This window comes from Antechinus flavipes, chromosome X, assembly GCF_016432865.1.
Source record: "Antechinus flavipes isolate AdamAnt ecotype Samford, QLD, Australia chromosome X, AdamAnt_v2, whole genome shotgun sequence".
Lineage (NCBI taxonomy): Eukaryota > Metazoa > Chordata > Mammalia > Dasyuromorphia > Dasyuridae > Antechinus > Antechinus flavipes.
The window spans coordinates 4,008,309-4,036,022 of NC_067404.1; the positions used below are offsets into that span (position 1 = coordinate 4,008,309).

At 35.6% G+C, this 27,714-nt stretch overlaps 1 long non-coding RNA gene across 6 annotated transcripts in view; it reads right to left on the reverse strand.

Annotated features, from left to right (window-relative positions):
• The window catches only part of LOC127542993 (uncharacterized), a 121,652-nt gene that overhangs the window by 35,070 nt on the left and 58,868 nt on the right, over window positions 1-27,714 (reverse strand). For 5 of the 6 annotated variants that reach the window (XR_007949038.1, XR_007949034.1, XR_007949037.1 and 2 more), the window contains 2 exons: window positions 3,142-3,213; window positions 2,657-2,721 (listed from right to left, as the gene is read on the reverse strand). This is a non-coding gene — a long non-coding RNA (uncharacterized LOC127542993). Of the gene's footprint in view, window positions 1-2,656; window positions 2,722-3,141; window positions 3,214-10,308; window positions 10,392-27,714 lie in introns of those variants that run through there. The other variant, XR_007949036.1, reaches the window with a different exon arrangement.

Sequence of the window (27,714 nt, forward strand, 5' to 3'; positions counted from 1 at the left end):
AGCAAACAGCAATAATGCTAAATAAAAACACAATCTCTCCATACAAGCAAAACATGCTGATTGTGAAAACACAACATGAAAGGACAACTTTACAGCATAAACTGTCCCAGAAGAACACATCAGAAAACCTGAAACACAAGAAATAAGACATGAAACATGTCCAGAAATTCTAAGCAAAAAAAGTGTCAATTAAAAGAATCCACAAATCACCTCCAAAAAAAAAAGTAAACCACAAATTCTAAGACACAGTGATTAAATGGAACAGTTTAATAACAAACAAGGAATTCTGCAAGTGATCATGGAAAAGACCTCCAATATATAAAGGAAGGGAAATTTGAATGGCATGAAAATATTTTACACCCACCAGAAACCACAATCGTCTACCAGGGAGTTAACAGGGACAGAATCCAGCAGTAGTCTGCTGAAACTTCCAACCAGGGACAAGCCAACAAACCCAAGTCTAAGTTAGGAACTTGAAGAACTCACATTGAGAATGCAGTGAACAAAACAATACGTTAGTAGTATTAAAAGCTTGCTGGCTCTAATAATGTAATAATGCATTTCTAAGAGAAAGTAACTCCATATGCAGCTCAATGTGATGTCCCTTGCACAGAGTTAATGAAAAAAAAATAGAAACTCAATAAAGGACATTCAAAGCCTTTCTATAAAGAAAATCAGAATTTGTTAAACACCACAGACAACAGAAATACAAGGAACCAAGAAAGGAGTAGATAATGAAATATCAGTGGGGAAAAGGGGAGGATTTAACAAAAAAGACAACCATATGGTTAACAACAACAAAATAATAACTGAAAGAACATGAAGAGATTTATTTCTAAAAGTACATGAGGAGACAGGGTAAAAGCAAAAGTCAAACTAAGTGATAATAGAGTCAAGATAGTGAAGTGAAAGAAAGGACCTTTGCCTAACTCTCTCAGCCCATCTAATCCACAACAATCTAGAAAATGTGCCAGATCAAATTTCATGTCAAAAGCCAAGAAAAAATCAGTGTCATTTTTCTAGCCCATAGCTGCTTAGGAAGACAAACAGAGAAGTGTGCAGACACTAGCTAGGGTTAGGATCTGGACAGGAAGACCTAAGGCATGAAACATCCCAGTATGCAGGAATGGGTAGTCTGTGGCAGGGTAACAAGGCACAAAGCACCAGGACAGTAAGAGATCCCAGGGGATCCCTGAACACGCTGAGTTAAGGAGGAATCAGTGCCATCTGGAAGCTCTGTTACTCACTATTTGGCTCTGGATCACAGACTAAGGACGACAAGAAACATTTGTGACTTTGGGCTCTGTGTACTGAATAAAACCACTTCTGAAAAAGCAGTAGGCAGGCTGTGATTGAAGGAGCAGAGCAGTGACTCAATTCTAGTCTCTGTCTCAGTACATAAGTTTTCAGAGAATTATCGGGGCAGGAGTCACAGACCAAAAGGGAGCCAGCAGTTCAGTCACTGAATTCAGAGTTAACAGGGATAGAATCCAGCAGTAGTCTACTGAAACTTCCAGCCAGGGACAAGCCAAGCTTGCTGACTCTAGTCTGAGCTGTGAAAGCAGCAGAAGGCTATAAGAGGATGAGGGTGGGGGTCAAATCCAACATAACCTTAAAAATGTGCAAAGCCCAACACTCATATAAAATCCAAAGTCAAGAATTAAATTGGGAGAATTAGCAAATAAAAAAATTAATACCAACATGGAACATATATGCACCCCAAAGAAATAGCAACTAAATTCTGAAATGAATTAGACAAGAAAACTTTAATAGTGTAAGATCTCATCCATCTTTCTCAAGGCTAGACAAATCTGACCAAAAAATGAACAAGAAAGAAAAACTAAGGAAATGATTGAAATATTTTAAAATTTAGATATAAAAAACTTCTGGGGAATATTTAAATGGGAATAGGAAAACATATACCTGTTTTTAACTGTGCATGCATTTCCCCAAAAGTTGGGCAAGTATTATGGCTTTACACTTGGCTCTTTTTTTCACCACAAAAAACAGTTAAAGTCCATCTTCTATGGAAAGCCTTTCTTAACCTCTTTTGATACTAGTGCTCTTTTTTCCACCTCAGGGCAAAGAATTGGAAATCGAGGGGATGCTCATCAGTTGGAGAATGGCTAAATACATTGTGGTATGTGATTATAGTGGAATATTATTGTTCTATATGAAATTATGAGCAAGAAAGTCCTCCATGAGCTTAAGCACAGTGAAGTGTACTGTGTCCATGGTAATAGCAAAGTTGTGGGCTATTCTCAGCAATATAATGATCCAAGACTACTCTGAAGGACTTAGGATGAAAAATGCTATCCATATCCAGGGAAAGAACTGATTGTATCTGAATACAGACTGAAGAATACCTTTTTAAAACTTGAAACTTTTTTTTTGGGGGGGAGGGGAGAGCTACATTTTCTTTTTCAAAATAACTTTTGTGGAAATGTTTTACTTTCAGGAATATCATACCTAAATTCTAAAGCTCCCCATCCAAAGAGAAAATAACTTCAATTGGCCATAAAGAAATCATTCAATATCATGCAGCTAAACTCAGATTAAAAAAAAATCAGCAGCTACAATGTTAAGAGTGTGGTGAATCTGGAATATGATGTTCCAGAAAGCAAAGGAGCTTGGGTTACAACAAAAAATAACTTACCCAACAAAACTGAGTAGAATTCTTCAGAGGAAAAAAAATGGACACTGAGTGAAATAGAGGCACTCCTAAAGAAAAGAACAGAAATGCATTAAAAATGTGACCTTCAAGTAGAAAGAGGCGTGAGAATGAGGCAATTATATTGGGATGGTCCAAAAAAAGAAAACTAGATGAGTAAGAAAGGGGGGAGACAATGGAAAAATGATGAGAAATATTTCACATAAAAGAAGCATGTAAGGAAGAGTTTTTATAAAGGAGGGGGTAATAGGGTGGCAGGCCATGCCTGAATCTTATTCTTATTTGAACTGGTTCAAAGAAGGAAGAATCTATGATTACACACAGTCTAAAAGAGAGGCATAGTCAGAAGCAAAACAAACTTTTGGTGAGGGACATCGTAATAAAAGACAGAAAGGGATAAATAGGAGAAAAAATTGAGGGAAATGTGGAATTGGAAATCATAAATATGAATATGAATTGGATCAACTCACCTGTAAAACAGAAGCAGATAGCAGAATGAATTAGAAACAAGAATCTAACAAAATGTTGTTTACAAGAAACACCTGAAACAGAAAGACACACAGATTTAAAATAAGGGGCTGGTTCAGAATCTATTATGATTCAATTGAAGTTTAAAAAAAATGCAGAGGTAGCAAGTATAATTCAGAGAAAGCAAAAGCAAAAATAGACCAATTAATAGAGATAAGCAGGGAAATTACTTGCTAAAAGTTACCATAGACAAGAGAATCTTTCAATGTCAATACTGAATATATATGTACCACACTGCATAACATCCTAATTCTGCTTTTTTAAAAAAATCATTAAAAATTTTTATTGTAAAAATGAATGAGATGAATAAATTTGATGATTAAGAAAATATTGAGAATCAACACATTAAAAAACCCTACAAAATTAAACATTAAAATATAAGTTCTAAAACCCAAATATTAATAAAAGAGAAAGCAAATCAAATTCAAAAAACCTAACAAAATTAAAAATATATAAACTATGAAATAATTTAAGTTTTTAACATAAACAATGGGAGAAGAAAGAAAAATGCAAACAAAATAAACCAAGGGAAAATATTGGAAACATTGCCCAGCTATTAACTAAGAAAATCAAAAAATTTAAATGAGATGAATGAATATTTATGAAAATGTAAAATATCTGTATTAATAGGGCACTAGAGAAAAATTTAACAATCCAATCTCAGAAAAATAAGAACAAGCCACAAATTAAATCCCAAAGGAGAAAAAATACCCAGGACCAGATCTGTGTATGAAAAAAAAATGTCATCAACATATAAAGGAAAATCAATATTTTATTATGTGATCTGTTTTGCAAATAATAAAAAAAAAAGAACCTACAGATTTTTTTCCCATAATACAATTTTCACCTAATATCTAAATAAGGGAGATTTAAAATGGAGGAGGAAAGAACACAAAAAATCCTTAAAAGTATTTATAGTGACTCAAAATTTAAATGACATCCAAATTCTTAAAGGAAAAGTTAAATAATTTACACAAGAAAATACACAGTAAAACTCTACTAGCTAGAGAGCTCAACTTTCCCCAGCATGGTCCTACATAACTCTAACCACAAAATAAGAAAGAACCTAAGGCGATGAACAATTTTTTTTTCAGATATTATAGATCTCTGGAGAAACCATGTAGTAAGGCCTTAAAACTCACAAATGCAAACAAGCAAAAATATTAAATATATCCCTTTCAGACCATAATGCAATAAAAATATGTTCAGTAAAGGTCCGAGGACGCATAAATTAAACATTAAAGAAAAATTAAATAATCTAATCCTTAAGAATGAGTGGATCATAGTAAAGCTAACAATTCACTTAAAGAGAATGACAACAATGAGATAACATAGCAAAATTTATAGGATGAAGGCAAAGCAGTATGTGGGGGGTAATATATATCTTCCATCAATAAAAGAGAGAAAGAACAGATCAATGAATTGGGTATGTAACCAAAAAAACATAATTTGTGAGAGGACAAATTATAAATCCACAATTAAACACCAATATAGAAATCATATAGAAATCATGAAAACCAAAGAAGTGATGAAATTGAAGATAAAAAAATAAAATAAAAATAAAACTAGGAATTTATTTTATTTAAAAAATAAAATAGATAAACTCCTGCTTAATTTGTTTTTTTTAATAAAAAAGGAAAGAAATTAAAAAAAACTAAAAAGGCAAGAACAAAAGGAAACAAAGAGTTTCAAAAATGAGAAGAGTGAATGCATCATCAGTAAAGATGGAATTAAAGCAATATTAGGGATATTCTGCCCAATTACTGTTTATAAAACTGACAATCTTAGTGAAACTGATAAAAATTGACAAAAATTAAAATTGACCAGATGAACAGAACAAGAAATAGAAAATTTAAATACCCTTATTTGGGGATAAAAAGGAAAAAGAAATTGAGTATCCATGAGGTCTCTTCAAAAAAAAAAACAAAAACAAAACCAAACCCTGCAGGTCTATTTACAAGTGAATTCTATGAAACATTTAAGGAACAATTACTTCCAACACTATATAAACTGAAAAAAAAGGATAGAGAAACAGCCCTACCAAATTCTTTTAATGATTCAAATATGGTTTTAGTAACTAAATTGGGGAGAGCAAAAACAAAGAAACAAAACTAGAGACCAATTTAATGACTATTGATGCGAAAATAATTAAATAAAGTTTCAACAAGGAAATTACAGATATATATCACATTAATCATACACTATAATCAGGTGAGACTTATCCCAAAATACAGCAAATCTGATTCCATTTTAACAATGTTATCAGCATAACTGAGCATTTCATTAACAAAACCAACAAAAGCCATATCATTACCTCAACAGAAGCAGAAAAAATTTCTGACAAAATAAAATCACCATTCCTATTAAAAATGTTAGAAGGGGCAGCTGGGTCGTGCAGTGGATAGAGCACCAGTTCTGAAATCAGGAGGACCTGGGTTCAAATCTGCTTCAGACACTTAACACTTCCTAGCTGTGTGACCCTGAGCAAGTCATTTAACCCCAATTGCTTCAGCAAAAACAAACAAACAAAAAAGTTAGAAAGCATAAGTATAAATGGAGTCTTTCTTCAAATGGTAAGCAATCCATCTAAAACCAAGACCAAACTCTCTATGAGGGTGGACTAGAAGACTTCCCAATAAGATCCAGGGTGAAGCAAGGATGTCTATTATGACTAATGTTATTCAAAAATGAACTAGATAAATGCTAGCTTTAGGAAGAAGACAAGAAAAATAAATTGAAAGAGCAAAAAAAGCAATTAAGAAACAAAACTATCAGCAAATGATATAATAGTATACTTAGTGACCCAAAGAGAGGTTTCTTAAACTTCCATTCATGATCTCTTTTTGGCCAAGAAATTTTACTTGACCACTATACACCTGTCAGAGTGGCTAAGATGACAGGAAAAGACAATGATGAATGTTGGAGGGCATGTGGGAAAACTGGGATACTAATACATTGTTGGTGGAATTTTGAAGGGTTCCAACCCTTCTGGAGCAATTTGAAACTATGCGCAAAAAGTTATCAAACTGTGCATCCCTTTGACCCAGCAGTGTTACTAATGGGCTTATATCCCGAAAAAATCTTAAAGGAGGGAAAGGGATCCACATGTGCAAAAATGTTTGTGGCAGCCCTTTTTGCAGTGGCAAGAGACTGGAAACTGAATGGATGCCCATCAATTGGAGAATGGCTGAATAAATTGTGGCGTATGAATGTTATAGAACATTATTGTTCTGTAAGAAATGACCAACAGGATGATTTCAGAAAGACCTGGAGTGACTTACATGAACTGATGCTGAGTGAAATGAGCAGGACCAGGAGAACATTATATGCTTTAACAACAATACTATATGAAGATCAATTCTGATGGACGTGGCTCTTTTCAACAATGGTCAGTGATTCATGCTAATTCCAACAGACTTGTAATAGAGGGAGCCATCTGCATCCAATAAAGGAGACTATGGGGACTGAAGGTGTATCACAACATAGTACTTTCATCTTTTTTGTTAGCTTGCTTTTTTTTTTCCTTTCTCATTTTTACTTCCTTTTTGATCTGATTTTCTTGTGCAGCATGACAAATGTGGAAATATGTTTAGAAGAATTGCACATATTTAGCTTATATTGCATTATTTGCTCTCTAGGGGAGAGGAGTGGGAGAAAGGGAGGGAGAAGAATTTGGAACATGAAGTTTTACAAGGAATATTGAAAAATATCTTTGCATGATTTTGAAAATTTTTGTTGTCTCATTGAGTCATTCATTTCCATTTGTTCAATTCTGAATTTTAGTGAATTATTTTCTTCATTTATTTTTTTTTTTACTTCTTTTTGTATTTATCCAATTGAATTGTTAAATGAGTTGTTTTGTTCTATGGAATTTTTTTCCATTTCACAATTTCTGTTTTTTAAGGAGTTATTTTCTTTTTCTATTTCACAAATTCTGTTTTTCTGGGAGTTGCTTTTTTTTTTTCCATTTTATCAAATCTATCTTTTAATGAGTTTATATGCCTTATCTAAAACCTCTTGCAAAGTTTTCATTTCCCTTTCCCCATTTCTTCTAGGTCTCTTTTAGGATTATTTTTAATTTCTTCTAGGAGAGTTTTGTGTGACAGGGACTAGGTTATATCACATTTTGGGGCTTCGTCTAGAGACAATCTGCCTTTAGTCTCCTCAGGGTTTGATATCTGTTCTTCTCTTTCACTATAAAAGCTGTCTATTGTCAGAGTTCTCTTTACTTTTTTACTCTTTTTTTTTTAAGTTAAGATCTGTTTTTAGGACAGAGGAGGTTTTCCAAGCTTCCTCTACAAGTTGCTAAGCAGCCCAGGCTGTGCTGGGTCAGTGCTGACTCCCTCTTGGTGCTAGGCCCCATGAGATTTTGGCGTTTTGGGGTTCACTATTGATCTTTTATGTTTGTGTTGGATGTTTTATAACTTCTCTGCTGATCTACTGGCTTGCAATCAGGGCAGAGTGGCCAACACTGCTGTAGATTCCTGTAGACTCCTCCTCGCAGATTCTCTACCATGCAGAGTCTGCAGCACCCTGGGACTCTTTTGCTGGCATCTGTGCTCAGCCTGCTTATGCTTGGCTGCCTTCCTCCCATTTCCAATTGAAACAGACCTTTTCCAGTGATCTTCGAAATTATCTTATGTTGGTAATTTGTTACACTCCCAATATTTGTGGATTCTGCTGGTCCAGAGCTAATTCAGAGGCTGGGTTTGCTAATTAGTCTGAGGGTTGTAGGAGAAGGTCGGAAATATGTGTCCTCTTCCCCATCTTGGCTCTGCCCATGATTTTGAAAATCAAAAGCTATTATCAAAAATTTTTAAAAAGAAATTTTACCTGATCCCAAGTATATAGGCATATAAAATAGGTATATAAATGAAACATTTACTGAAAATAAATCATAATTTCTCAACTCCCACATTCAGCTATATGACCATATATGAAGTCACAATCCACAGTTTAAGTTTTGCCCTAGAGAATCAATTTTTAAAAAAGCAATTTTTAAAAATCTAGTTGAAACAATGAACAATTTTAGCATAGTTGCAAGACATAAAATAAACCTACAACAGTTACGGACAATTATATATGCCACCAATAAAACCCATCAAGAGAAAGAGAAATTGTTTTTAAAATAACTGCAGGCAATAGAAAACACATAGGAGTCTCTCTCACATCTGGGAATGTTGTGAACATAATTTCAAAACACTTTCCACACAAATTAAGACAAAGCTAAACTGGAGAAATATTAATTGCTCATGGCTAGGTCAAGCCAAGATAATAAAAATGACAATTGCATTGAAATCAATTGATTCAATGCCACACCAATCACATGACCAAAGAATTACTTCACAGAGTTAAAAAAAAAAAAAAAAAGGTCTGGAAGAACAAAAGGCCAGGAATAGCAATGGAATCAATGAAAACAAATGTAAAGGAAGACAGCCTAGCAGTACCACATTTCAAACTGATACTACAAAGCAATGATCATGAAAATAATCTTGGTCCTGGCTAAGAAAGAAAGTGGAGGAGCAGTGGAATAGATTGGATCTACACAACAGGCAGTAGCAAATGGCTACTGTAATCTAGTGTTCTCTAACTCAAAGATCCAAGTTTTGGGGAGAAGAGCTCACAATTTGACAAAAACTGCTGAGAAAATTGGAAAGCACTTTGGTAGATAGTAGGTATAGACCAAATACTGTAAAAGAAGACATGGTCAAAATGGTTCTTGCTCTCAAGAAGCTCCTTCCTGTGTGAAGGAAATATCTTAAAATCATATACTAAGTGATTTGGAGGAAGGACACTGGTCTCATGAGACAGACTGTTCACACTAAAACAAGGATTCAGGAGGGAACAAAGGAAAGAGAGAGGGGAAAGAATGGGTTGGGGATGGGGTGAGGATAGGTGGGTGAGAGGAGAGCCAAATTGGACCTAGAGGATCCCAGTCCTGATACTTAGTATGTGTTATCTAGGGCCAAACAGGATGTCCTAGAACCAAATCCTACTTCCAAATAGTCATCTAGGTGACATAGACAAAGTAATTTCCATCCTTGAGCTCATGGTGAACTTAAGGTGCCAGATGGAATAGGCAGCAGAACCCAGATATCTGGTTCCCAAATGTGTTTCTTTCATGTGGGGAACCAGTGAGAATATGATCACTCTAGGTAAGGAGCATGCGATCCAGTTTCAAGTGGATTACATAATCTGTGTGTGTGTGTGTGTGTGTGTGTGTGTGCATATATCTGTGCATCTCTGTGTGCATCTGTGTGTCTCTCTAGGTAATCTGTGTGTGCATCTCTATATGTATAACCTGTGTGTGCATCTATTCATCTCCCTTTGTGTGTACACAGATGTACACATACAGATTACCCAGATACAGATACACACACATGGATTACAAACAGGGAGATGCACAGATGCACATGAAGATTACACATATACAGATGCATACACAGAGAGAATACATAGAGAAATGCACAGATGCACACACATATGGATTAAACACAGGGAGATATACAGATGCACGCAGACACATATACAGATGCACACACAGATTACAAATATACAGATGTACTCACACAGATATGACACATTCACAAAGGAAATACAAAATTCATACGCACGCCCCCCTGCCCCAAACGAGGAAAGGCAAGGGCCGAGAGGACTCTATACACTGGAGGATCGCCCCCCTTACCTACCGCGGCTCCTCCCCGCTCAAGGTTGAACTGAGTTCCCCTAACCCCTACCCCCCCCACCCCCACCCTCCGTCCGATCCCTTCCTCCCCAAACAAATCCCCCTCTTGCCCTCCAGCTGAGCGTCTCCAGGATATCAGAGAAGTTAGTTCACCACCTGGGCCACGGCCCGGGGGGTGGGGGTGGGGGGTTCCTCTCCTCTCCTTCCTGGCAGAAGCAGCCAGGAGCCCCCGAGCGGGCGGGGCCGCTGCGCTCTCGCCTCCTTTCCTTCCTCCTTCCCTTCTTCCCTCTGTCCATCCCTTCCTTCCCTCCCTCCCTCCGTCCCTCTGTCCCTCCTGCACTCGCAGTTTCAGGCTCGGAAGCGAGGGGGCAAAGGCAAGGGGTCTTTCCCGTGACAGGGCGCGGAGCGGGCGCCCGGGACCTACCAGCGCGGCGGGCGGTCCTAAGGTCCGGGGCGCAGGGAGAAGTCCAGAGGCACCAGGAGGAGCGCCTGGAGAAGACTGAGAGGGGAGGAGACAGAGGCTTTCTGCAATGCGCAGGGAGGAGCTGCGCGGGGCTGGGCGCCCCTAAGCACCGCCTCCGGGGCCCCGCCCACCCGGAGCCGGACCCTCCCTCGCACCCACCCCCATCTCTGTTGCAAACACACACAGGACAACTCTCTCGGGAGCACACAGTCCCCCAGGGCGCACTCCCACAGTCTCACAGTTACACGGAGGCAGTTGAGGAAACTCAGGGACTGCCGGGGGTGGGCGTGGGCGTTCAAAATGCCCATGGGTGAGACACTCACACGCAGATAGCAAGACACAAGATATGGTCATTGTGGCTCACACATGCACACCCTCACGAAGTGACCCATTTGCAGACAGACATATATATGGTCACAGATGCTGACACACATGGTCCTACTTGCACACTAACATGGTCAGTCACAAATGCAGGCACACGGTCACACTGACACATTCATGGTCACAGATGCAGGCACACTTGTTCATATTTGCATACTCACAGATGCAGATACACATATATATGGTCAAAGATGTAGACAGTTACAGATGCTGGCATACACGCTCACACACACAAACACATGTTCACACCTGCACACACACACACACACAGAGTCACAGATGCAGGTCCACCTATACTGGGCTCCTTGTTATTTCTTTCCTGTTGGTGTGTGTTTTGGTCAGTGGGATCTGGGTCCCTTGGAAAGCAGAGGTTGGATACAATCCTGGAACACTCCTTGGTGCAGAAAAGCAGTGATGAGGCCTCTGGCCTCCAGCAGATTAGGTGAGGGCCTCCTGTACCCCAGGAGTCTAACTCAACTTTAAAAGTTAAAAAAAAAGTGACTGAAAAATTCTCAAAAGACAACTCTAATCCTAGAAAACTAATATATAGGAAAGATCAAAACACCTCTAAGTGAAGCCTCAGAGAGGAATAAAATTTGGTCTAAGTCAAAAAGTCCTCTTGGAAGAGCTCAAAAAGGAATTGAAAAATCAAGAGAGGTAGAAGAAAAATTTAGAAAAGAAACGAGAGTGATGCAAGAGAATTATGAAAAATAGTCATCAGCTTGGTAAAGGAAGCAAAAAGAAAAAGGAAAATTACGCAAAAATTGAGTGAAGAAAAAACTTTAAAATGGAAATAGAGACACAAAAATTAACTGAAGAAAATAATTCCTTAAAAATTAGAATTGGGCAAGTGAAAGCTAATGATTTTGAGACATCAAGAATCAAACAAAGAATGAAAAAAAAAAAGAATGAACATAGAAATAAAACAGAAGTAAAATATCTCATTGGAAAAACAAGTGACCATCCAGGAGAAATAATTTAAGAATTATTGGATTATGATCAAAAAGAGCTGGGGAGTATCTCCAAGAAATTACTGAGGGAAACTAGTGATATACTAGATCCAAACAGTAAAATTTTTGAAAATTTGAATGAATTCACCAATCACCTCCTAAAAGAGACCACAAAGGAAAACGTCAAGAAATATTGTAGTCAAATTCCAGAATTATCAGCTGAAGGAGAAAATACTACAAACAACTAGAAAGAAACAATTCAAATATGAAGGAGCCACAATCACGATTACACAGGATTTATCAGCTTCTACATTAAAGTGATCAGAGGGCTTGGAATATCATATTGCAGAAGGCAAAAATGCTTGGATTACAACTAAGAATCAACTATTGATAATTGAGCATAATCTTTAAGGGGAAAAATAGATATTCAATAAAATAGAGGACTTTCAAGCATTCTTGATGAAAAGACCAGAGCTGAACAGAAAATTCAGTTTTCAATTAAGATATTCAAGAGAAGCATAAAAAAGTAAACAGCAAAGAAAAAAAACTGTTATTCAATTAAATACTTGTGAAGTTTGTACAGCTTTAATGAAAGAGGGGGGAGAGAGGAGGAGATTTAGAGAGAAGAGAGAGAGGGAGAAGGAGAAGAATAGAGAAAGAGGGAGAGAGTGGGGAAGGGAAAGATGAAGGGAAAGAAAGATAGAAAGGGAAGGAGAGAGAAGTTAAGCAGGTAGAGATAAAAAGCAGAATGGGTGGAAATTTAAAGAAAGTTGGAATGTATTTGCATTGACACAATATGAATCGAGGGCTTGAAAGAAAGGGTTTGGAGTGATATAAAGTGAGGTTTAAAGAGATTTTTAGTCTCTATAAGATAAGGAGGATATATGAAACTTTCTATGCCTATAAATTTGTGCTCACCTGTTGAAAAAAATGTCTGCTAGCAACTTGATAATATTCTATCAAGTTACATTTACCAAATGAAAACTATAACAAATTTGCAGCATAGAATTGAATACAGAATACTAAAAGTTGGTCTTTGAAGAACTATTAAATGGTGTGGTTTAGTCATAATACCATTGATGTTACAATTCCACATTTTAGGCAAGCCTGAACACATGGGCTCCGAACAGGGAGATGAGAATGTGACCCTGCCACCAAATACCTTTTGAAGTAAAGCAGTGGCCTCTATAACTTGAGGTCCTGGCTACTAATGGCCCTTGGGAAAATTGAGATTTTGAATACTTGACTATAGGGAGATCAGACATTAATTTAAAAACACTTGGCACTTGATTTCAAGACAGTATGATTAAAATGGCATAAATAAGAATTAAAAATGTAAATGCTTCAAAATTATTCTACAGTGATTTTTGAATGCATAAACAAATAGCACCCGAATGATAAACAGAGAAAATAATTTCTTATGTCAGATGATTCAGAAATGCATTCAACCAAATTGATGTACTTTGTTTGGCAGTAAGTTTTGTTGTATGCTTATTTTCTTTATTTGCATATTTTATTTATTATATTTATATAGTTTATGATATTGTTAAACATCTGCACTGTGATTTTAGAAAGCTCATTGTAGAAGAAATACTGTGAATATGAAAAACCAATACCTAAACAGTACAATAATTGTATTTGACAATTAATTTCTCTTTTGATCTGGACATTGCTGGATTATGAATGGAGGCCTTAGAGAATGGAGTCATGAGGTTTTAAAACTACTGGATATATTTTGCTTTAAAATGAAGAATAACAAATTTCTCTTTGGGAAAAGAACAGCATGTTTTATAAAGTATCCTCCCTGTGAAGTTCTTTAGGGACTTATCAAGTTCCTTGGGACCTTCTATTTAGGCAAGGTCACAAAATCTTACCAGCTTTGCTGATAGTCTGCTGTGAAATTCAAAAGAAATTAAGTGATTTGAAGAGGGAGAAACAGAGGGAGGATTACAGCTGAGCTCTCCCAATGGTCCTCTCCAAATAGCTTTAAAACAATGTCTCAAATTGAATTCAGGAACAATTCAAATCTGAATTCTGGAATTAGTCAACCAAATATTGGGGTGAGGCATTTTTCCACAGAAAGATTCCAATACACAAGATCAGAAAGCAAGAGCTCGGTGAAACTGGGGTGGGGGCAGCCCAAAGCCACCACAGGGGCACTACCATCTGGGAGCTTCAGAAGCAGCTACATTGGTAGTTTTAGGAACTCTCAGTCTACATATGGTGAGGAGACTGAACAACTAGTCCAGAAAGAGATTAGAGGGGAAGATAGCAGAAGACACAGAACTGGGGGCTTATTTGGCAATGCTATTGTCTGTACCCAGTTTAGGGTCATAGTCCCAGGGTGAAGAAGGGAACTAGTGGTAACAAGAGAGCAGGAGCCCTGAGCAAAGTTCCAGGACAGAGAAGAGCACTGGCACTTGTGGTTACCAGGGAAGAGGGTTCTTTTATGGGTAAAGATCAGTGAAGAACAGGATAGCACTGACTATACTTCTCCCCACACATCTTTCTGTAACAACACACCTTGGAAAAACTGAAAACTTATAAATCCCCCAAAACTAGCTATGAAAATAATAGTGTTAAAAAGCCTGTAGTTTCAGGCAGTCCCTTCCCCTCATCAGGTGAGCAGAGCCCATTAAAAAAATAGCTTTTTATTTTCAAAATACATGCAAAGACAGTTTTCAGCATTCACCCTTGCAAAATCTTGTGTTCCAAATTTTTTCCCTCCCTTTTCACCACACCCTCCCCTAGATAAGTCATTCAATACATCTTAAACATGTGCAATTCTTCTATACATATTTTTATTAGCTTTTTATTGTCAAAATATATGCATAGTTTAATATTCAACCTTGAAAAACCTTGTGTTCCATTTTTTTTCTTCCTCCCTTCCCCCATCCCCCTCCACTAGACAGCAAGTAATCCAATATATGTTAAACATGTGCAATTCTTCAATATATATTTCCACAATTATCATCAGAGCCCAATTTTGACATAAAATTCGAAGTCAAGAAACAGGATGAAAATCGAGCAAACAATACCAATAAAAAAGGAATCCAGCCATACAAAAATACAATGGTCACAGGGAAAATAAAAATCAAGCCACAGACACAGAAGATGAGAATGTGAAAATAAATACCTCAAAGTCTCAAAGGGAAAAAATGAATTAGACACAAGCTCAATAAGAACTCTTAGATGTTAGACAATTTTCAGATGAAGAAATTGAAACTATTACCACTCACATGAAAGAGTGTTCCAAATCACTATTGATCAGAGAAATGCAAATTAAGACAACTCTGAGATATCACTACACTCCTGTCAGATTGGCTAAGATGACAGGAAAAAACAATGATGAATGTTGGAGGGGATGCGGGAAAACGGGGACATTGATGCATTGTTGGTGGAGTTGTGAACGAATCCAGCCATTCTGGAGAGCGATCTGGAATTATGCCCAAAAAGTTATCAAACTGTGCATACCCTTTGATCCAACAGTGTTTCTATTGGGCTTATACCCCAAAGAGATACTAAAAAAGGGAAGGGGACCTGTATGTGCCAAAATGTTTGTAGCAGCCCTGTTTGTAGTGGCTAGAAACTGGAAAATGAATGGATGCCCATCAATTGGAGAATGGCTGGGTAAATTGTGGTATATGAATGTTATGGAATATTATTGCTCTGTAAGGAATGACCAGCAGGATGAATACAGAGAGGCTTGGAGAGACCTACATGGACTGATGCTAAGTGAGATGAGCAGAACCAGGAGATCATTATACACTTCGACAACGATATTGTATGAGGATGTATTCTGATGGAAGTGGATTTCTCTGACAAAGAGACTTAACGGAGTTTCATTGGAGAAATGATGGACAGAAACAGCTACACCCAAAGAAGGAATACTGGGAAATGAATGTGAACTATTTGCATTTTTGATTTTCTTCCCGAGTTATTTTTACCTTCTGAATCCAATTCTCCCTGTGCAACAAGAGAACTGTTTGGTTCTGCAAATATGTATTGTATCTAGGATATACTGCAACATGTTTAGCATATATAGGACTGCTTGCCATCCTGGGGGGGGGGAGGAGGGAGGGAGGGGGAAAAAACGAAACATAAGTGATTGCAAGGGATAATGTCGTGTAGAAATTATCCTGGCATGGATTCTGTCAATGCGAAGTTATTATTAAATAAAATAAAATTTATTATAAAAAAAAAAAAAAAAAAAAAAAAAGAACTCTTAGATGTTCTAAAAAAGAGCAAAAATATTTAATTTAGTGTGTTATAATTTGGAAAAGAAATGAATGATATAAAACTCTGAAAAGAAAATTAGCAGCTTAGTAAAAGAGGCACAAGAATTCATTGAATAAAAGAACTTAAAAAGCAGAATTAGACTAATGGAAAAAAGATACAAAAGCTCACTGAAGAAAATAATTCTTTAAAAATTAAAATTGACCAAGTGGAAGCTAATGACTCTAAAAGATAGCAAGAAATAAGCAAGAAATTCAAAAGAATGAAAAAAATGGAAGAAAATTTGAAATAACCCAATGGCAAAAAACAAAAAAAAACAAAAAAAAACCTTAATTGGGAAAACAAATCAAGAGACATTTTAATAATTATTGAAAACTATGATTAAAAAAGCAACCTAAAACTCATATTTTAAACAATTATAAAAGAAAGAATGGAGCCAAAATGGTGGAGTAGGGGGAAGCATTACACGGAACTTCCATCAATAGTCTCCTCCAGACAACTTTAAATTGATCCACTAAATTAAAATCTGAAGTGGCATAGAAAACAAAAGGTTGGGGGAGAAACATTTTCCATGCTTAAGACAAATTAGGAAGTCAAGAGGAGAAATCTATGACACTGGGGAGGGGGCTGATTGGAAATACACATAGTGACACCACCAGCTTTGAAAGCTGTCAGCCCAGAAATGGTAAGGTGATTGGACAACTGAACTGATCAATAAGAGATTACAAGGGACTCCTCTGCTATCACCCGGCACAGGACCATACCCTCTCTGGCAATTCTATTGTCCATACACAGTTCTGGGTCCTAGTTCTAAGATAGAAAACAGCATTTGTGGCTGCAGCATGGAAAAGCCTGAAATTTGAACAGTGCCCTGCCCCACTCAGGGAAACAGAGCCCAACTTTCATAAAAATTCAAAGTCAAGAAATAGGCTTTAAAAATTGAACAAAAACAGTAGTAAAAAAAATCCTGACCATACAAAGCTACTATGGCAAACACAAAGATCAAGACACAAACTCAGAAATAAACAACAATGTTAAAATAAGTATAAGCAAAACTTCAAAAAACCAAACTGAACATAATCCCAACAAAAATTTCTAGAAGTGCAAAATGAAGAAGTGAAGAAAATACAAAAAGAGAAAGAGCTGAAGAAAGTGCAAAAAAAGTTTTAAAAATCAAATAAGACCGGAAAAGGAAAATTGTGAAAAGAAATGAGAGTGATGCAAAAAAACTGTGAAAAGACAATTGACTTGGAAAATAGATCAAAGAGAGAGAATTTTAAATGGGACTATGTTGAAGAAAACTGAATGGGAATGGAAAGGAGTTTTTCCTTTTCTCAGTGAATGCAACTTCACAAAAACTGATCATGTAATAGGGCATAAGATCCTCATGCAGAAAAGTAGAAATATGAAACAGCACCTTTTCTGAGTTTGCTACAATAATAATTAGATTCAAAAAGATTGTGAAAGCATAGATTAAAATTTAATTGAAAAATAACTTATTCCTAAAGTATGAATGGGTCAAAGAACAAATTATAGAATTAGTAATTTCATTAAAGATATTGACAAAATGAGACAACCTCCCCCCCTCCCAGATTTATATAATGAAGCCCAAGCAGTATTTAGGGGAATTTTTATATCTCTAAACATTTACATCAAGAAAAAAAAAGAAAAAAAATAGAGCAATAAATTGGATGTGCAAATTAAAAAATTAGAAATAGAAAAAATCCTCAATTAAACACCAAAATAGAAATTGTGAAAATCAAAGATTAATAAAATTGAAAGTAAAAAACAAACAAACCAAACCCCATTGAACTAAGAAATAAAAAAATAATCCGATCTTATGGGAGGTAAGACAAATAAAATAAACTATAGGTTAATTTGGTTTTAAAAATAAAGTAAACAAAGTTGCCAGTATCAAAAATGAAAAATCACCAATGATAAAAGGAAATTAAAACAATTACCATATTATGAGCTATTTTGTCCAACTATATAATAGTAAAACTGACAATTTAAGTAAAATGAACAAATATTTACAATATAAATTGCTCAAATTAAAAGAGGATATAGAATACTTAATTACTGCCATCTTAGAAAAAGAAATTGAACAAATGACAAATAAGCTAAACAAAACACAAGACCAGATGGATTTACAAGTTAATTCCACTAAACATTGAAAAAAAATAATTCCAATAATATGTAAACTAATTTGACAAAAACATTGAATCCCATCAAATTCTTTTTATGACAAATATGGTTTTGAGAACCAAATTGGGGAGAGCAAAAACAATGAAACAAAACTGGAAAACAATTTCAATAGTAGATATTGTTGCAAAAAATGAAATAAAGGTATCAGCAAGCAAATTACATAAATATATCACATAGATCATACTTTCTTACTAAGTGAGATTTATACCAGGAAAGCAGCAAGCCTAGTTCAAATATAAGAAAAACTAACAACATAATTGACCATATATCAATAAACCAACAAAAATCATGATTATATCAATAGAGACAGAAAAGATTTTTCACAAAATAGAATCACCACTCCTATTAAAAAAACAAGAGAAAACATAGATATAAATGGAGTCTTTCTTCAAATGAGCATATATCTAAAACCAAGAGCAAGCAATTTCTGTAATGGAGATTTAGAAGACTTCCCAATAAAATCAATGGTGAAGCAAGGATATCTATTATCATCATTACTATTCAGTATTGTACTAAAAATGCTAGCTATAATACAAGAAAATGAAGTAATAACAATAGTTCACCAAATAACACAATTACTAGCCTTTGCAGACAATATGATGGTATACTTAAGAGAACTCCTAGAGTATCAACTAGTTGAAACAATTAACAGTTTTTAGCAAAATTGCAGAATATAAAGTAAATCCACATAAATTAGCAGCATTTCTATACACAGTGGTACCTCAAAAGCTGCCATTAATTGGTTCCAGAAGGCATGACAGGTGGCAAAAAAAGATGAGTACTGAACAAATTTTGGAATACATCTCCAGTCCGCAGCCCAACCTTTTCTCCCCACCCAGTTCCCCAAAGGGGTAAGTGGTGGTTCAGCCTGTAGAGAAATAAGCCAGCCCAGCCCAGCCCAGCCCAGCCCAGCTCAGCCTAGATGGGCTCCTCCTATCTTGACCCAACTCACTTTCTGAGAGGAGCCTTAACCTTTATACTCTCTCCCTATCCCACAATGTTCAAGCTTCCTTGGAGGTTGGGGGGAGGAGCTGGATGTGAATACAGAAGCTACTCTGCCACCTAGGGTTCTGGATGCCACCTAGGGCTTGGGCCTGTTAGGAGTCCTGGGTTTTTCACTGCCTCTGCCTCCACTTGGGCTCCCCTGTTGCTACTCATACTTCCTGCTTCTACTGCTTCACCTGCTTCTATTGCTTCTCCTGCTAAGCATGCGGGCCCCTCCATGCCCCTTCTAGTACTACTGTTTGGGGAGCTAGGAAACTAAACACTGAAGCAAATCATCTTGCAGGAACTTCTCAGTGATCTACTCAACAAAATGCAAAACCTCAGCATTGTGGGCTCCAACCTGATAGTCCTGCACACTGAAGACTTCTTTGAGGAAGAGCTATTTACACCAAGGGCAATAGCAGCACTGGGAGTTGGGCAGTACACCTGGCCAACCTCACATCCCTACTGCTCAACCAAGACAATTACCAAGTACAAAGTGTTGGCGCATTTGTTTTTGTCCTTAAAATGCACTGAGTACCAAATTTGATGTGTTTTGAAGCAGATAAGTGCTGAGGTACCACTGTATTATCAACAAAAAGAAAGAGATATAAATAAAAATTCCTTTCAAAATAAAATGTAAGGTATTTGGTAGTCTAACTGCCAAGACACATCCAGGAATTACATGAACATAATTTTAGAACACTTTTTCACACACATAAAGACAGATATAAACATTTGGAGAAATATTAATTATTCAAAGGTAAGCTGAGCCAATACAATAAAAATGACAATTCTACTGAAATTATTTATTTATTAAGTACCATGCCAAAGAATTATTTTATAGATTGGAAAAATGGTAAAATTCATTTGAAAGAACAAAAGGTCAAGAATATCAAGGACATCAATGAAAGTTTGTACCAGATTTCAAACAAAGTAGTAATCAGACAAACAACCTGGTATCCTCTAAGATAGAGAGACTAGAGGATCAATGGAATACATTAGGCACATAATACACAGTAAATGATCATAGCTAGTTTTTGATAAACCCAAAGATCCAAACTTTGGGGGGAAGAATTCATTATCTGACAAAATTTGGGGGAAACTAGAAAACAGTTTGGTAGAAACGAGGTATAGACTAACATTCACACCATATACCAAGATAAGATCAAAATGGATACATGATTTAGGCACAAGGATAATTATCATGAGCAAATTAAGGGAGCATGAAAAATTGTTAGATCTATGGCTAAGAGAAAAGTTTATGACCAAACAAGTGATAGAAAGGATCTATTTAAATTCATGGAGTAATTTTAGTGGGGAATTTCACATGGCACTCAAATAATAGAAAGAACTCTATATACAGGTACAGTGAAGCAAAAAGTCAAATTAATACAATAATTCCCATGTTATTATCAACATTAGCTAACATCATCTTTTTTGTATTTTAGTAACCCACTCCCAATGTCCATTTCAACAACACATTTTGTCTTGGATCTCAGATGTTCCATGTAATTGTCTGGTCTCTGAAAACATCTTTTCTTGAACATTCTGTGTAGGTTTCCTCTTTAGTAGATTTGTTTCTTTGGTTCCAAGTTATTCATAGAGACTCCTTAGATATCCATAGAGACTCCTAAAGTCTTTAACAAAACAGATCTCAACACAATATAAGTTAGCACAACCTTTCATATTATACTTCTCCAGTAATTGGTTCATGTGGCGAAAACTGGCTGGAACTTTATGGTTCTAATCTTATCAACAACAGAACTATAAGAACATCAAATTAGGAACAGTTTTCTTGAAACTTCAGAGAATTTAGATTTTTACATGCCCCATTAGAATCTATCTACATTTAACATACAAGATAACCGAATTCTGTTGTTTAAAAAAAAATTGTCCACTCCATTAATTCCAATTCTTTTAGTAGGATCAGATGCTATTTAAAGACTTAATCCTATAAGAAAACAGAGGTAACAATATTCTTTGTAGGTAGAAGCTCTCCAGTTCAAGATTAAAGGTTACACAAATGAATTTATGTATTACAAGAGGCTGACTTTATTCTACTTATAACAAAAGATCTAGAATGGGATGTGTGGATACTCTTAGTAATTTACCCCCCTTTGAATAGAGAAAATCGTATGTACAGTAAATTGGTTGTCTATAGTAAAACACGTTTAGTTTTTAACCATATTCAAATGGAAGATGTTATACATTTCCCTATAAAATGATTCAATGAAATAAATTTCTGTTCCTTAAAATGAAACAGGAGAGGTTTCTAAATTTAACCTCAAAATTAATAGATTCATATCTTTGTTTCACAAGCTTTTTTTTTTTTTTTACCTTTGTCCAATTATTCCCATAGCGTTTTGAAAAAATGAGATATTTTAGGGACTTGATCATAGATGCGACTATGAATTAGCAGGCAGATAATAAGCCCAAGCACTAATTTACTTAAACATTTGAGATATTGCATAACCACACATTCAGACTTTAAAAAGTAAGATCTGACATACTTGCATGGTGCTCATATCTTCTACTAACCACTTGATTACAAGTGGTTTGCTGCAAAAACTTGCTACAAAAGGAAAAAGTAGGGACATGATTATAGCAGCCTCAAAACTGGGCCTCCCTGCCTATGTCTAAGACATACTCATCAGAATAACTCATCACATGTATGGCAGGCTAAAGCATCCTTAGATCTGTTTAACTTCAGATAAGTCTCTGTTTATAACCAATCATGGAATAACAATTCTACCTCATAGCCAGACTCAAGAAGAGCCAGGTGGGAAACACCCCTGCTTGAAAGGAAATAACAAAATGGGGAAACTGAGCCAAAAGGATCCAATTTTTGGCTCTTCCAAGACCATAGTCTTGGCTTCTTTCCCAGATATAGGCCTCCACCTTCAACAGTTCAGGATCACATTCTTTTAGTAGTTTGTAGCATATTTCTCAATTGATGGATTACTGACTTAATGATCTTTCAGACAACTATATCTGAATTCAAAATTCAAAACAGGATTAGTTACAATCCCAAGAGATTTTACCTGAAATAGCAAGTTTATCTAATCATTGTTTAGAATTAGATACAATTGTTTTCACTCTCATGGAGTTGCGATAAGGGAAAAAATACCAATAAACATACATACATACACAATTTCACTTAACATCTTTCACTTTTTTCTTTTTCTTCTTCTTTTTTAGCCAGTTGGGTTTAAATGACTTTTCCAGGGTCACACAGCTGCGAAGAGTTAAGTGTATTTGATTTTGGCAGTGACTTGCCCAGTGTCATACAGCTGGGAAGTATTAAATATCTGAGGTCACATTTGAACTCAGGTCCTCCTAAATTCAGAACCAGTACTCTATCCACTATATCATTTAGCTGCCCCTCTTTTTTTCTTGAGTTCAAACTCATCATCAGAAGTCACTTCTATATTTTAAACAAACTTGCAAATTATCAGTAAGCCAAATTCATAGTTGAGGAAACTCCCTATTCTTTTCCTAGGGCTAATGGCCTTGCCCAAACAAATGGTTTCAAGCCTTTTAATAGGAGATTCTACAAGGCCTTTTATTTATGTTTTCATATTTTACAAAATTTTTTTTTAGTCCTTACTGAGTCTCATTATTTAGTAATAAACATAAATGGTAGTATTTTCCCTAAGCTACTGCTTGTCCATCTAAGAGTTTTCAGGAGAGTTTAGATTTGCTGTTCCTTTCCCCTTAGATAAGTTTCTTTTTTGTAGGGAGGAAACAAAACAGTTCCTAAAATTAAAATTGAACATAATCTGTTAGAAAAAACAGGTAGGAATCTCATATAATTTGTAGTAATTTTCAGTTTTAAGATACACCAATTTAAAAAAATTATTTAAAAATTGATTTGTCTTTAGTTTGTAAGACTCTCTAAGTATCTTTTTTTTTTTTTTCCTTTTGCTGAGGAAATTGGGGTTAAGTGACTTGCCAAGGGTTACACAGCTAGGAAGTATTAATTGTCTGAAACCACATTTGAACTCGGATCCTCCTGACTTCAGGGTTGGTGGTAATTAAACTCAATTATCTTTTGATTGCTTCCTAGTTCACACAAAATGTTCCCCTTATCCTGAACCACGAAAAGATTCATAATATAAGCATGCACTTTTAAAGTTTCAGCTCTAATTTTTTTCCCTATAAAACTTCATGGGCACTATCCTCAAAATTGTCTCTCTATCATCACTGAGGTAACCTTTTTCATTAGCTGTGAAACAAATTTGTCATTCTAGGGCGTGAGGATTGGGAAATGTTTTTAGTCCCCTTAAAACAGATTCCATAGGTTGTTAGCTCAAAACTTGCCAGCATATATTTCAACATTTATAAAACATTTAAAACACAATTTAGATTTGAGGAAAGAAGATTCCCCCTTCCTTTTTGCTCCCTTAATGTGTCCTTCTACACTCCTAGAACTTGGCCACAATTCAGGAATGTAAGAAGAAAGAATCTTTCTGAAAACTTTTAGAGGTTCACTTTTTCTTAATGATTTGTCAGCAAAATTTTTCCTTCTAAGCTCCATGTACAAAATTATGGATTCTGAGACTCACAGACTACAAGCACAGAAAAACATCAACCAAACAACAGCTGTGCAACATGGGCTCAAAATATTATTTTTCCTTACCTGCCTTATTAGCTGTTTGCAGGGGTTATGCTGTCTCTCATATATACATATACAGCCTAAGAAATTATCACCCTTTTGAAATTGCTCCTGTCTTGTTTCTTTCATAATCTAATCTAAACCTTCTCTTTTATAATAATATCTGAAATGATCTTCACTGATTTTTTTCCCTCTTCTGCCTCTCTCCTGTCCCTCTGATGTAAGCAGTCAGAAAGGGAGGGAGAGAGGGAGAGAAAAAATAAACTGACTTACCTGAACTAATCTAAGTGAAATGAGCAGAACCAGGAGATCACTGTACACAGCAACAACAAGACTATACGATGATCAATTCTGATGGACGTGACTCTTCTCAACAATGAGATGATTCAAACCAGTTCCACTTGTTCAGTGATGGAGAGCCTTCTACACCCAGAGAGAGGCCTGTGGGAACTGAATGTGGATCACAACATAGCATTTTCACACTTTCTGTTGATGTTTGCTTGCATTTTGTTTTCTTTTTCTTTTTTTTTTCTTTCTAGATCTGATTTTTCTTGCGCAGCAAGATAAGTATATAACTATAACTATATATATATATATATATATATATATGTAGGATTTAACATATATTTTAACATATTTAATATGGATTGGACTACCTGCCATGTAGAGGAGGGGATGGGGGAAGAAGGGGAAAATTTGGAACAGAAAGTTTTGCAAGAGTGAATGTTGAAAAATTACCCATGCATATGTTTTGTAAACAAATAATAAAAAAAAAAGAAAAATAAACTTTTTTTTAGCAATCATACTTGAATGATCTTCACTGATTTTTTTTCCTCTTCTGTCTCTCTCCTGCCCTTCTGATGTAAGTAGTCAGAGCGGGTAGGGAGGTAGAGAGAGAAAAATAAACTCTCTCTTTCCTTTATCTTATATTAGACAATTATCATTTTAACATCTCTCTTAATAGTACTGAAATAGTCTACTAGACTATAAATCTTTCAATAAGCAACATAAACTGCCAGTATATGGAGTTTCCCCCAGGGAGGCCTGTCAAGGCACAAGCCAAACTGCATTTTCCAGGCAAATCCATATTTGTGCATCTTAGGCCACTCTGGTCACACAAGCTGGGATTCCTCCCCAGAAGACATACTGCCTCTCCCTCAGGGATGAGAATAGCCAGGATTTTCTCTTGCAGTCTTCCTATGCCTTCCCCCTCTCCTCAGCCCATTTCTTTGGAGTCCCACCATGCCAAGTATGGTTGGGGGCAGTTCTGTTCTGCTTTGATTATGCCAATTGCACAGTGGAATTCTCTAAGAGAATACTGAGAAATCAAAGAATAGGTTTTATTAGGATTAATTGTGGGAGTTTACTCCAAAGAGACCCAGTCCTTGGCAGGAGAAGGAAAGAATGCTGGATCTCCACAACTAGTCAAGGCCAGGTCAGATACTACATGGAAAACAAACAAAGAAGGCATATTGCCAGGGAAGGCCCAGGGTCATGTGCAAGTTTTCCTATAAGAGAGTTGGAACTTTTTTTTTGCTAATTACATTTACTCATGATAGTTTGTATGTTCTCACATGATCTACCAGCATACAGCACTTAGGTAAGCTAGAACTTCAAACCAACTACAAGTACCTCATCTCTAGAACTTTCCAGCTAGAGCAATCCCCTCTGATGAGATGAAAGAGGTGTGTAGACTCCCATTGGGAAGGCCCTTTAAGGGAGACAAGAGTAGCCTAAAGCCACCAAATTGGCAGAGTGGAGAAGGACAAAAATAGCTCTCCCTGCTACTGGGGACTTAACTCTCACTAACTTACAGTTTATTTTTTATTTAGTTTTTTTTTTTTTTTTTTTATGAATTGGTCTATGAATTGCAGGTTAATTTAATTAGATTGGTAGGCAGGAAAACTTTGCCACTATATATTGAAGAAGGGCCTTTGAAAACCGATATTAGGGTCAAAAGGTTCAGCACAAATCATATGGGTCCCTATTGTGGCCCAAAGAACAAAACTTTCAATTAGTAAAAACTAAAACTTTAAAACTGATCTTTCAAAAACCAAAATTCATACCCACTAACTTTTTGATTAAACCAATTAGAGATAAAGAAAAATCTTGTTGGCAAGTTGCTGTCTTGATAAGTAAACCAGTTTTTTTTACTGCAGTCTGATCAACCAAAGTAAGAGTATAGTGAGCAACCTTTTTTTTTTTTTTTCTTTTTGCAGAACTTTATAAACTCTCTCAAAAAAAGCTTAATGTCTCTCTCTATGCCTTTCTGGCTTTGACCATGTTGGACAGGAGGAGATAGGGAGCAGGGAGAAGGAAGGATGCTGATAAGAGATATATGAGAAAACAGGGATCATGGTTCCCAAATGAAGAAAAATAGGTGACATTAGAAACTAATTAGAGACCAAAGGTTGTCCCCTCTACTAAAAATCTCCAAATTGTGATCTGTAAAATTTGCTGTATCACTAGCTTCTGGGAGAGTAACCAGTTCACTTTAGCTGTTAAAAGGGAAGGCAATTTTACTGATTAGAAGAAAAGCAAACTGGAAATAGTGAATTCTCACTTTATAAAATGATTGGGGCAAGAAAAAAGCTTGTTTTAAAATCAGGAAGCAGATGAAAAGAAAAGAAAATTTTAAAATCTCACTGCCTTTTAATGAATTGTTTAGATATCCTAGAAACACCGTAAACTTGTGCTGCACTCAGTGGAAGTGAAAATGGTTCAAAATTGGATTTCAAGAAAAGTAAGATTACAATCAGAGAAAGAATTATTGAAGATAGAGTTAAACATAAATATAACATCACAAAAGATTATAGCAGTCAACTATACTCACCTACTGTGGAGGGATTTCATATTTAAAAAGACAAAACTAAAAGCAGCATATTATTTATAAATATAAGAATAAAACACAAAAATTTGAGTAAGAAATGATTGTAAATTATTTCAGGGTGTTATTTGCCTCACTGTCTTGGGTACTGAAACAAATAAACATTTCATAGAATAAAATTAGGATGCTACAATGAAAAATAAATTTTTTATCACTTAGAAGTATTATCTTACCTTTCCCAAAGTACACATTTATAAAACAAGTTCTAGTTTTCAGGGTGAGCAATCCATTTCAGTATCAAAGAAAAAATTGACAGATCTTTTTTAAAAGTCAAAGAGTTTGTTTCATTAAACTAGTATATGTCAGTTAAGGGTACTGTTGTTAATTTAGAATGGTTTAAATTTGGACCCAACCTAATGTTTATTGCATCTCAACAATCTTAGTCTCAGCAATCACTTTTCAATTTGTGGGGATAAGAAACTTTGTAATGTATGTTTAAAACACTGAGTTAAAAAATTGAAGCATAAATTAAGAAAATAAAATAATTAATTTGGCTTTTAGGTTGTTTAAAAAATGAAGAGACAATTGAGGGTATTGGGAGTACTACCACAAAATTTTGAACATGAGCTAACTAGAAACAGTGGACCCTGAGATTAAAATATTGTCACTAGTAACTATAAATTAAGTATGATTTGGTTGGTTTTACAATCAGATTATTGTCCCCATTTTACTTATAAAGAAGCCTGATTGTGTACAAAATAAGATTTAATCTGTCTCCTGTGTGTGAAAGTGGTGATGATAATAGCACGGAGTTGTTGGAGGAATTAAATGACTAAAATGCTTAGCATAGTTAACTTTTGTTATTGGGGTTTAAATTAAATAACATCAGTGATAAGAACACAAATGATTTTCTAAGAAAGACAAGTTTTTATCTAACCGAAGAGATGAAATTTGACTTGAGAATCTTGGCATTATGCTTAAAAACAAACATTTTATTTCTTAAACTATGAGTTTTCTTATATTGTGGAATTTGAAAGGATATTAGACATATGAATATAAATATGAATTCTCTTTTAATTAGACCATACCTTTAAATACATATCATATGAAATTTTTCTTAAACTTTGTAAAGTGCTGTTAGAGAGATCACTTCCTTACTGAGTCAT